Here is an 11,237-nt window from a genome sequence, read left to right on the forward strand (position 1 = left end):
GACGTCACCACCCTTCTTCAGTGCACAGGGGTTGTGTGAGGCTCCAGGACTACCAGGCTGGGGGTGGGAGTTCACGACCAAATCACTAGGCTTCAATGTTTCAGTGATGTCATGTGGCACAGCAGCCAAAAGAATGGGAGTTTTCAACAGAACAAAAAGTGTTCTCTCTCCAGAGCCATACTAATAGAGAACTCCTTAGATGGAGGAAGTATAACTGAGATTCTAGAAGCTACCATGACAGGAAGGAAGAAGGACACACTTGTTGTAGTTAGGATGAGGTATCAGAGTTATTTCATTTGGATACTTAAAAGATCAGATCCTTTTTTTAAGTTCCCTGAGTTGGTAACTTAGGATGGTTTCTTATTTACACCTCAGTATTTTGGAGACAGGATAGCATAATGATTAAGAATATATATTCCGGAGCTAAACTGCCTGGATTTAAACCCTGGTTCTGTCACTTACAAGACTTGTGACTTGTACTTCAGTCTCCTCAAATGTGAAATCAGGCTGGTAATAATGAACTCATGGGATGTAGGGAGGAGTGAAGAAAGCTAATGTATATAGTGCCTGACACATAATAAGTGCTCACTAAATGTCAGATAGTAATATTGCCTTGTTTTTTTGTTTCCCTAGAGATCTTGCTTTCCCCAGTGGAAACGGAGGCTCCCAAAAGGTTCCCAGAACAGGCTGAGTGTGCTTACAATCAACTCTTAATGATGGAGCCCCTTCTTCAAAGGAAAGAGACTGAGATGAAAAGAAACAGATTGCCAGAATTCAGAGTTTGATATTAGTGTTTCCAGCTGAGGGTTATTTTGAAGTACAAGCAGATAGTGTCGCAAAGACGGGAGCAGCTCAGTGATCTCACAGAGACATCACTGGCAAGCACATTATTTAGCAGAACCTGGGTGTTTCTCCGAGATCCAGGCGGGGGCCCCAAGCTAGATTATTTTTGTTTCCATTTCTAAGGTGAAGCTGGAAGGGAGGGGAACTTGGATTCAGAGAGTAAAACGAGGGCACTGGATGAGACGATTTCTAAAGACTGTTCCAGAATTCTGCAAGGCACTGAGTCTGCGATCATGACTAAAAGAAGGGAGATTTAAAAATATTCAAGGCAGGAGAATTCAGGCAGATGCTCAGGAAAATATGTCCCTACCAAATTCCTGCTGAGCCTCAGAATACCCTTGTAAGGGAAATGATGGGACTTTCATACTCGGCGTTACGGAAAATAAAGTGAAGCACGTAAAGTTGGGGGAAAAACTTACACTGATAGAGATAAGCTTTTTTATCCAGCTAGTCTCTCCTCATTTCACCATGGCTGAAAGTTATGTTCTATCAAAGGAAGCTTTAAAAGAATTTGGATGGACACGCTCAACAGTGGCTATAATCAAATTATTCCTATTGTCTTTTCAAATCCCCTGTTCGAGCAATAACTATTAGGCCTAGACTTACAAGGGTAAAATAATTCATAAAATATATTCAAGTGTGACTGTCAGAAGATCTTAGGACTAATGTAATGGTCCCACATGTCTCCAAAAAGCAGTCCAAATAGTTGTGATATGCAGTATAGTTTGTGTGCTATAAGGTAATGAAATTAGACTGTAAAACTCCATTTGATGGATAAGGATATTAAAATGGAATTAAAGTGTTGTTGCAAGAGAGGAATTCTTGTGCTTCAAGAGATGAAAGATGGGGGAAGCTTTGGCAAGTCCAGGGGTGAGACAAGCAGCTGCTGTACAAATCTCTTTGCTATTACTCTATCAGAGCAACCCTAAAGTTTCCAGTTCAGGATCTCTTGCCCTACACAAACACCAATAATTCTGCCAAGATGTTGGCTCAACATTCAATGTAAGAGCTGAAGCCTCTCAATTCGGTCCATCAGCAAAGCCTCAGATTCATCATGCTCCTTCTCTCTTAGCCATTCTGTGTCCCTAAGATGGTCTTTGTCACCCTGCTTATCATTCTTTCTTTGGAGGAAAGGAGGGAAAGGAAGAGAAATCTTATAAGGTTATATCAACTGAAATCTGAGATAAGTTAGCAGTCTTTTCCTAGTGCTGGCTTTTTACTCACACCAAACTTCAGCAACTTAAAGCACAGCACAATTTTAAAAAGCAAAGTAAAATTGTTAATTGTTAAGCATTAATGTTGTAACTCCAGCTTGGGCAATCTTCAGGCACAGAGGACATGCCTGTTAACACTGATTCCCTTTATCTCCAGCTATCAGCCTCTTTGGGAAAGGGATTCTCATGTGAGAATGACCTCTGACAAGACCAACTATACTGGTTCCTTACCATTTTGGAAGAAGTGATTACACCCATGCAGGTTAGCACACCAGGTAGAGAAAATATACATTAAAAAAAAAAATGGGCCCCACCTCTCAGTCACTTAGTGACTCAGATTTCCTACCTGAAAATTACAAAACTGGCACAAGCCAGTGTCTCTGACTCACCAAAATGTCTGAATATTTGAAAATATGTGGATGTGGGGTACCAAGTACACTCATCCAGAGGACTGACTCACATTTTTGGCAGCTGGGTAATGCCAAATAGCATCTCGGTCAAAGATTTCATGGAATTAAAAAAAAGTCAGCAAAAGTAATTTTTGGCGTAAACAAAACAGACCCAATTGTTTGTTATAATTTTGTGAACCCCCAGGGCTGATTTAGCTCTGAGTGTGCCTTGGTTGGTTTGCTTCCAGGACACCTGCCTCACTTCCTCAACCTTTACTATAACACGTGCAGTAAAAAAAAAACATCTAAAAGCTGGGTTCAAATTCCAGCCTACTAGGAAAGTTTTTTGGCCACCCTGAACCTCAACTGTATCATCTGTAAAGTGGGAATGAGAATAACTTACGCTGTGGTATTGTTGTGAGGAGTAAACACACGACACAGCTTCCCCCCTCACAGCAGACCCTCAATAAATAAATAGTAGCTTAATGAGGGCAAACACAGTGTGAATTAGCACCTGCAGAGGCAGAATCAGTTATCAGGAACCTGTTGTTTAAAGTCCCTCCTACTGCCCCAGGGCTTGTCAAAAGTGTGATCTCTGACCATTTGCTGCAGAAACCCTCAGGGTGCGTATAAGAGAGACTTCCGGTCCCCATCCCAGATGTGGCAAATCAGAATCCCTGGGAATCACCATTTCTAACGTCTCCCTAGCCTTCAGATGATTGTTTAGTATCTTAAAATTTGAGAACCACTGAATTAGAGTGCTAGTTAAAATGTATTACCCTTTTTAGTCATTGGTTGGTAAAGAAATAGACGAGTTATAAGTTTCAATGATTTTAAAGCACTCTCTGCAGTTCCTGAGTCCTGAGGTCCACAGATCCTCTGAAAGATTAGATAATATGGTCAACCGAGGGATGTTAAAAGCTAGTCAAGGTAGTTCGTAGGGAAGCTTTTTATTTTTCCTTGACTTGCTGGTCAACTGAGTAATTCTGGGCTATTATTTAGGCCCAATGGGCAGCACTTACCCAATTCCCTGGACTATTAAACACAATTTTATATTATTTGCTCATTTAGCTTGCTTAATAAAACTCCAACTACTGTAGAAGATGCCTGGTCTAAAATCCACTTACTCTTAGACTCAATAGTCCTAAAGAAACTCTTGACCCAGGATCACTGAAGTCTTGAACTTACAGTTGAACAGAGAAAAATTATTTAGCAGCCATGAGACACTGGGCTAGTGCAGATACATGTTAGCACAAAGGTGAGAGTCTGAACAGCAAACACTAGCCATTTGGTTGGCAATGGATAAGTGTGGCCCTGGAGTATCTGCTGAAAAAGTAAAAAGAGAGTTGGCAGAGCTGTCAGGCTACCACTGTTCATCTAGCAGTGAAACCAGGGGAGCACCATGAAGCTTGAAAAGTGAGCCAGTTTCACTGGCAAAGACTAGGAGCTCCCCCTCAGCATTAGTGGAACCTTTATTAAATGGGCCCCACAGCTGAGTAGTGATATGGAGAATTTGGAGAAGGGCCATGAAAAGCAATCAAGATCAATCAGGCATCAGAGGAATAAATTCTTTGAGGGTTTGACTTCCTTTAGACCACAGTGAAGGAGTCGTGGGCTGGGAGGGTGGCTGCGAGGGGGAGATTAACAGTGCATTTAGATGGCTAAGTGGTAATTAGGAGTGAAAATATTTCTACTAAGAAGATCAAAAGAAAAAGCTTGGGGTGGACTTCAGCAGAAATTGGGCCTGAAATTGGAGACCTGGTTGTGAGGAAGAGGGTTATTCTCTTTTAGCGTGTTAGGGAAAGCTCTAATGCTGCTTTCCCACTTCAGAGCACCCTCTCTCCTCCGCCCCCCTCTTGCTAGTCCCCTCACTCCAGTAGCTGCCACCCGTTCTTCATTTAGGGCCAACAATATGCCAGATATGGGGCTAACTGCCTTACATTTCCATCTCATTTAATCTTCACAGACACCCTGCAAGGAGGGGAGTGGAGTGCTCATTTATAGAAGAGAAAACAGGTTCCATGAGATTAAGCAACTTTCTCAGAGTCATACAGTCAGAAAGTGGCAGACCCCGATGTGTCTTATTCCAAATCTCAAAGCACTGTTTTACCCTGTCCACTTGCCCATAGCCCAGAAGGCTAGTGTGGCTGGAAGCGAGAGAGTGAGACAAGGGTTGGAAATGAGGACAGAAAAATGATGGGGTCGGGGTGGCCACCTGATGGTAAGTGCCCTACAAGGCCATGGAGGATGCTGGATTTTCTTCTGAATATGAAAGGAAGCCACTGGAGGGTTTTGAGCGGAAAAACACTAATCTAGGTTTTAGATAGATCTGTATTTTAGGGGAGAAGGGGCAAAACCCAGGAAAATAGTTGTGTATATACCTTAATAGCCCAGATGTGAGAAGGTGGCTTGCACTAGGTGTGAGTGGTAGAGACGTAGGGAAGTGGGTGGATTCTAGAGACATTTCAAGAGTAAAAAACAGCATGTGATGAATTGGTAAGTGATATGCCCAAGGTCACATAGGTAATAAGTCTGGACTAGGCTGGAGTTGGAACAAGGCTCTATCTGACACCAAACCCAGTGATCTTTCCCTAACTACAGTGAGCCATGCCACAGGTTCCTGAGAAAGGGATTTCCTGAACCTGAGGCCAAAATATAGATAGTTTCTAGCATGTAAAACTTACGACTCAGTTGTGTGTGAGTGTCTGTGTATGTATCCTGTATGTCCATGGCCTCTTCTCCTCACATACCAAAAAAGAGGAGAGGTGACAGCAGATTATCCAGAACACATATAAAAAAACAATTACCAACCCTCTATCCAAACGTTTTAGCCCACTCTGATGACTACTAGAGCGAGGTCAGCTGACGCCTAGAATAGCTACCATGGGCATGGTGAAAGGTAAATGTTATGTTTTAAGCTGTACTAGGTAGAGGATGGGAGGAGCCACTTAACAGAAATGAAGAGACCCTGTGGCCACATTTACACAGCCAAAGCCAAGGGAAGATTGAGCAATTACTCAGTAAGTGCAGGCTGGGGAGTCAGCCAATTTGGGTAACTCCGATAAAAACATGTGCTTTCGATGCTTTCTCTTGCCTGAATTACTCGATAATGGTCCAACTGTCTGTTCTGCTTAGTTCAAGAGAACAAGAAACAGGTCCATCTGAGTCAGAGACCTTCCGTGGACCACGGTGCAGCCCGGGCTGAGGAGCCAGCAGGGGAAGGCTGCCCACAGGAGCCCGCCTCCAAGCTGGGACAATGTAGTGAACCTTGATAAAGAGCTTGCTCTGTCAGTGCCTTCTGCTAGGTTCTACAGACCCTAAAACGAACAGTCTTTATTCCGATGTTTCTCAAAGTCTAGTCTTGAGACAAACTTGAGAAAGAATAATTGTAATAATATGTGTGAAGTATAGAGGTAGTCTTTTAGGAAATGATAGGAACACAAAGGCGGCAACTGACCTGCACTGGGATGGGCTGGGGAACAGTCAGGGAAGGCTCCCTGGAGGACATGATGCCAGGGAGGGGGGGTCCTGCAAGATGAAGAGTTAGTAGCTAGGAAGAGAGAAATGGAGAAGGGAGAGGGAAGGCTAATGTGAAAGCTGGTGGCATTTTTTCCTCTGGTGATAAGAGTTTACCCCAAAATAATACTTAATAGATAATATTCAGGCTTTACTATGCAGCAGACACCTTACTAAGCACTTTATAGGCATTGTCTTATTGCATCTTCACAGTAACCATTTGGGAATGGCACTGTTATAATCTTATTCTGTTTTGTATATGAGAAAACTGAGGCACAGAACAGTTCAATAATTTGCCCACAGTCACACCAGTGGGGTGCGGCAAAACCAGAACTTCAGGATATATGACTTCAGAGTCTTTGCAATGCTTCTCCCTGTCCTGGTTTTGTCTGTAACATGGCTTCTGTAGCCCTAGGTGCTGCCATGCAGTTTCCACACATGTCCATGACAGATCAGAATAAACTCATGCTTCACTGAGGCCAGAAGTCTGCTCTCAGGGTAGAACTCTAGCAGGCAAATGACACACAGAGGCAGCAACTTCGCCTTTGACCTGCCTGCTCCTGAGCCAGCTCAGCACCACCTCAACTCTGCCCTCTTTGCTGCCTGGCACCTTGTCTCCTGCCTTATGTGAGCTCAGGATGCTCCTCAGAACCCATGAATTCCCGGCAGACTCGGGCTCGCTCCACTTAGTTTCACCACAGTCTCCTTCCTTCCATCCTAACAGGAATACAAGCCCATCAGAGGGTGGGATCTATGTCTTGGTTAGAATTTTCCTGATTCCTCTCTCACCGTCCTTCCATTACTGATCTCCTACAAGTGCCATGCTCTGCTAAGGAGTCTGTGAAGCCAGCTTTGCCCACCAAGACTCCTGAGACATGTTTTTATCATTGTCATAAAAAGCACCAGACCATGTTCCGAAAGATAAATGATTAACTAAGAATAGCACATGGTCTCACTTGGAGGAGTTTCAACCAAAGATGAAATTTTGTGGTTCAGAACCATGCTGGCAAAGTAACAGACTTATTCCAGTGCATCTCAAAGAAATGAGCTAATAACTAGTAGCGGTTCTCTAGAGACTTTACCCTTGTTCCAGGAAATACATATTCTGAAATTGAATTTGTAGCAATGATTTCCATTTTCACATATAGCATCATCATTCCTTTAGATTTAAAAACTATTTTTGGAAACATTCACATCACCTCTGCAAGATAAATTATATATAGATTTTATCTGCCCAAATCACAGAAGGTGACACCTCTACTTGCTTGAAAAGCTCTCTAAGATGAAGAAGGGATTCATGTGGACAATGAAAGATGTTTTCCATTTGTACTGAGGTTAAGAGAAAAACTTCATTTGAGAACATGGAACTCATTACCAGTATAGATGCTCCACCTCTGACTTTATTTAAAGAAATGGATAGGGCACTGTCCTTCTGGGGTTGCTTGGGGTTGGGCAGTGCTTGCCAGACTTCTGGTGCTCTAATAGCCCAGCCTCAGTTTGCCTGATCTCCTGCTACTAGCCCCACCCTACTAAATTAATAGATCATGTTTTTACCACGTCTTTTCCATTTATCATCTCACGTTAGTCTCATAAAAATCTTCCTTTTACTGTTGAGGAAACTGGCATCCAGGGAGGCTAAGTGTCCTTGTTCTACAGTTCACTGGTGTCAGAAATTGCTAAAACCGGGTGTCCCACATCTTAAGTTAAATGGTGTAAAAAGAATATAAAATGCAAAAGGTATATAAAAAATATTTGCTGAAGGAAGAATATTTTGAGAATTTAAGAAGAGTTCTTTTGGAATTTGAAGACATTCTAGGATGCTCAAGCATGAGTATTATGCTAATTATTTTCCTACCCACCTCATTCAATCAATGAATTCAGTGAATGTTTACTACATTACACTGTGAATGCAATGGGAAAGCAAGTCCCTCGCAGGACTCACTATCCCTTACTTCTTAACACACTCCCTCCTTTTGTCCTGTGATATCCCCCGCCACACACACACACACACACACACACACACAGTCCACGCCTAAACTCTGCTCTTAGCGCCCACCAAATACAGATCCTTGGTAGATCCTTAGTAAGTACTGTTGATACAATTAGAGAGGGAGAAGGGCATTTCCTGCAGGGGGCTTCACATCCTGTGTGCCTATGAAAGTCTATCTTCCATGGAGCTGCTTATGAAACTCAAGCAATTGGGAACCACTTACAAATTTATTCTCCTGAGATCTCTACAGAGTTATAAAAACAATCTGATGCTCTGGAGAACTCTTGCATATTAAAACTAAAGGCCTAAATACGTTAATCAAAGTTCCCTAAATTTTAATTCCCTCGTCTGCTGAATGGGGACACAATGATGTACAGAAAAACATTTGAAAAGCATGAAGGGCTTTGTAAAAAAAAAAAAAAAAAAAGATACGAATAAAATCATCAACAAAGCTAATAAAATATGTTATAAAGAGTTCCAGGTGCTAAAGTAAAATATGTGATGTCAAGTAAATGATACCTCAGCTGAACAAATGCTAAAGAATGTTCACTTAGCCATGTATGCAGAACAACTGAAGGAAGAAAGGTCATAAAAGTGGTTGCTTGTGTTTAACTTTACCCCTTTTATAAGAAACTAGATCTCTGAAATGTAAATTAAAATTTCTTATCAAGTAATAAATAAGGCTTTAAAAATTATCTTTTTGACTATCATATTGGAAAAATAATCGATATTAATTCCACTGGTAGGCAAGATGGACAAGTGCTCTGGAAAACACCTCAAACACTGCTGGGGGAGATGTAAATTAGTATAGCATTCTGGAAACAATTAATGAATTTCAAGAGTCTTAAAACTATTCATGCACATCTATTCCACTTCTAAGAATTCATAGTGGGGAAATAAGAATATGAATAAAAGGGTGGCTATCGAATGCTCATCATGGTGTTACCTAACATATAGTGAATGCTTGAAGTACAGAAGTTAAGAATATGGTATCTGGAGTCACTCTGCTGCTAGATTCAAATCCTGGCTTTGTTACTTCTCACTGATATACTGGATGTACTACTTTTAATTTCCACAATCGTAAAATAAGGGTTATAGTAACAAAAACTGTTTCATGAGGTGGTTGTGAATATTGAACAAAATACATTTAAGGCTCTCAGGACAAACTGAAAGTGCTCACAATGTTAGATTATGTTCATTATAATGAAAAATTATAAACAATCTACATATATAATTGTTTTTCCAAGCAATGTAGTGCTATGTATCAATTAAAATGATGTTGTAGATGAGTAGTTCACTTTGAAAGATGATTATTATATTAAAGGGGAAAAGCATGCTATAAAATAGTTTCTACTATGTGATTGAATCCAAGCAGATATTTATTAGACATTATCCAGTGTACTTGTTTTGAATTCAGGTCCATTTCTTCTCTAAAAGTTTGGTTGTACTTCAAAAGAGCAAAATCAAATTGTGCTAATTTCAGTTCCTTTATCTCCTGGAATGGAGATCATTGAGAATTTTTCCTGGGCTAATATACTTTTGGTACTTAGTGTATTGCAATCCAAATGACTTCTGTTCTAAATAATAAAGTAGAATCATTTCTTTCACTAACAGGTAAAGTCCTTCATGCCACAACACAGTCCCAAGATCCCATTTAGTCTCATAAAGTTACTAGAGTAATTATATACATAATTTACCAAGTCAAGAAATACTACAGCTATAAGTTTTCAAATGCTTATAACAATTTTTAACAGCATGAACTATAATTCTAACAATATGTATTATGAGATATTCAAAACACATGTACTTTAAAGTAATGTGGAATTTAAGAATGACATTTGCATAATGTACAATTACTGCTAAATGTTAAAGCTACCCTGTCTTACTAAGAAGAATCACTTAAGGCTATTGACTTAGTGTGACTTCACTTTTAATGTCTGAATTGGTGAATTCAATTGATTGCAGAGCAAGAAACTTATCTTTACCCTCTTACAGCTCATGAATCTCTGAATGCCTAAGAGATAACTTATTTGTTACCCAGGTCTTTGCTAGCCCAACAATAAAAAGTCTTCCTCCAAGCCTCACAATAGTCGTTTGATCATCCTCTAATTTCAAGCAAATAAGTACTGTGCCTACATGCTTACACTGAGTATTACTAATATATAAATAATTAAGTTTTTCCCTAATTTAAGGTTATAAATTAGGACCTCTGACTTCTACTGACAGAAATGAAAACATAGTCATATATTTGTATCACATGCAAAATTCTTTTAGTATTTTCTTATCTATCATATTTTATTATTAACAACTTTATATGCTGGATATATAAGTCTCATTCATTTTGACAGCTTTGAACCTTTCTGTTATGGAAATTTTACTTCAACTTTGGGCATTCATCCTCGGAACTAAAAAAGGTAGTGATGTGGTTTGTAAAATTTCTCTGAACACTCAGAGAGTGGTGAGCACAGGAAAAACACAAGAGAGAGAGGAGGAGGAACACTCACAATCAAGCACCTCCCAAGCTAAACGGTGCCAATTATATGCAGCTGGGAAATGCTATAAGCTGTTAACAGTGCAGAGGTTGGCTAGACTACAAGTGCTTTCCTCCACATCTGGTAAAGGTAAAGCTGACCTCACCACTTCGTGCCTGGGACAGGTAAACAAAAACCCAAGGAGATTAGCATCAATTTCACAAGATCGGATGGAGTGACTACTGGCTATGTTTTTTGTTTTTTGGCCAGAAGGATTCTAACTGGAGTAGAAAGATTAAAAAAAAAAACAAAACACTTTTTTTCCTCCTTTCTCCCATAGTGAAACTTAGGATTGTTGCTTCTGGTTTGAGGTAGATAGTAAGTTACTGACATCCACGTGACTGCTTTCTGGTTGCTTTTATGATTACTAGAATAGAATTACAAATACTCCACTATTACTTCCGGTCCTCAGCCAGATGTGAATCCGCCAAGTTAAAGGCGCAAACTTAAGATTCTTAAGATTTTTTTCTCACTACCTTTTTTTCCCCTGATTGGTATATAAAAGACAAGAAGTGAGTACTGATTAAATTCTTTAAACCCCAAAATTAGTGAGGGTGGCACTACTTACTTTTGTATTTCCGAGACAAGTGTCCACTGCTACATAGGATAAAGTCCTGAGGTTTAGATTTCAGCTCTCAGAATCACAATCCCTAAAGAGGGTTCACTAGGAAGAAAAAGTAAAGAGTCTCTGCTCTAGAAGCATTGATCACAAACTCCAAATATTTCTAGTCCTCCTTTTTCAACCCTGAAGAAA

The sequence above is a fragment of the Eubalaena glacialis genome, chromosome 3 (genome assembly GCF_028564815.1).
Source record: "Eubalaena glacialis isolate mEubGla1 chromosome 3, mEubGla1.1.hap2.+ XY, whole genome shotgun sequence".
NCBI lineage: Eukaryota > Metazoa > Chordata > Mammalia > Artiodactyla > Balaenidae > Eubalaena > Eubalaena glacialis.